The sequence below is a fragment of the Etheostoma spectabile genome, chromosome 19 (genome assembly GCF_008692095.1).
Source record: "Etheostoma spectabile isolate EspeVRDwgs_2016 chromosome 19, UIUC_Espe_1.0, whole genome shotgun sequence".
Classification (NCBI taxonomy): Eukaryota; Metazoa; Chordata; class Actinopteri; order Perciformes; family Percidae; genus Etheostoma; species Etheostoma spectabile.
In genome coordinates, this window is record NC_045751.1 from 5,809,944 (window position 1) to 5,811,116 (window position 1,173).

At 39.8% G+C, this 1,173-nt stretch overlaps 1 protein-coding gene across 1 annotated transcript in view; it reads left to right on the forward strand.

Annotated features, from left to right (window-relative positions):
* fgf11a (fibroblast growth factor 11a) overlaps nt 1-1,173 on the forward strand; it is a 155,074-nt gene that overhangs the window by 673 nt on the left and 153,228 nt on the right. The window lies entirely within an intron of this gene.

Sequence of the window (1,173 nt, forward strand, 5' to 3'; positions counted from 1 at the left end):
TAACTACCCTACCCACAGTTTGCTACTAGTAGTCTGCTGCCACTACTGGCTGCAACTAATGATTCATATTATTATACTCCATTGCAGGGTTGGAAATTAACACTGCCAAATGATGGTAAAATATGCATGTGGCTTTACCCACTAAGTTCCTTGAGCATACTTTTTTTCGATACCATATGTTCTAAAATCTATTTCAACATCAACAAAACATTAAACACAAAACTTTTATTTTCCACCTTTATTGTGAATCAAAGCAGTTCTGGTAACACTGCTATTAAAAATAATAAATCTTTCAATACAAAACCTCCAGGCTGAGGATCTTTTTTTATTTTATTTTTTGCAATATGATGTCTGGTAAATTCATGAGAAATTGTCAACATAATCAACTCTGTGAAATAGTAGCAGAAAAAATGCTAACCACACATTAGCAGCCTGGTCCCATCTAGCTTGCTGTCAGCCGGTTTTATTTGCAATATCTAGGGAGCCTAAAGCTGCGCAAACCTGCATTATGTGTTTATTAAAGTTCCCTCGCAGAAAATCCCTCCATATCAATCCCAATTTGGGGCCCATTTGTCTCGGACTGGTGGCGGTTAACAGGCACTGACTGACACAGAGGGATGGTGCATTATTACATTATTTGAGGGAGCACAGCGCAGCTGAGGCATAGTTTACGAGCGTCTAATCCACAGCTGTATCGGGGGATTTAGAGGTGAGCAGGGGGTAACACACAGATGGTGCAACACCTACACACACACACACACACACACACACACACACACACACTGACTGTCACAAACCAAACTCAGTTCAACACAGTTCATAAAACACGCAAATGACAAACGTGCACTTTTCAACCTTGTATCAACTTTGACATGGCTCTATTTATGGTATTATAGATGCACTGTGTGTGTTTTTCTATCTTTATTGGGTATATTTATCTGTGACACCAATTCTAAGCAGGACGTAGGCTGACATATAAAGCCATAATGTTATAGCGCACTTGGCTCCCTCCATTCAATTGCTTATATCGGGATAACAATTCCTGAGCTGTATGTCAAATAGCTCTGCCTACACTTGTTCTCTGCACATTGTGATTGCTTGAATGTATGTTACGCACACCTTGATTTTTGTGCATTTCCATCATGCGCCAACCCCAAATACCTTTCTATGCTT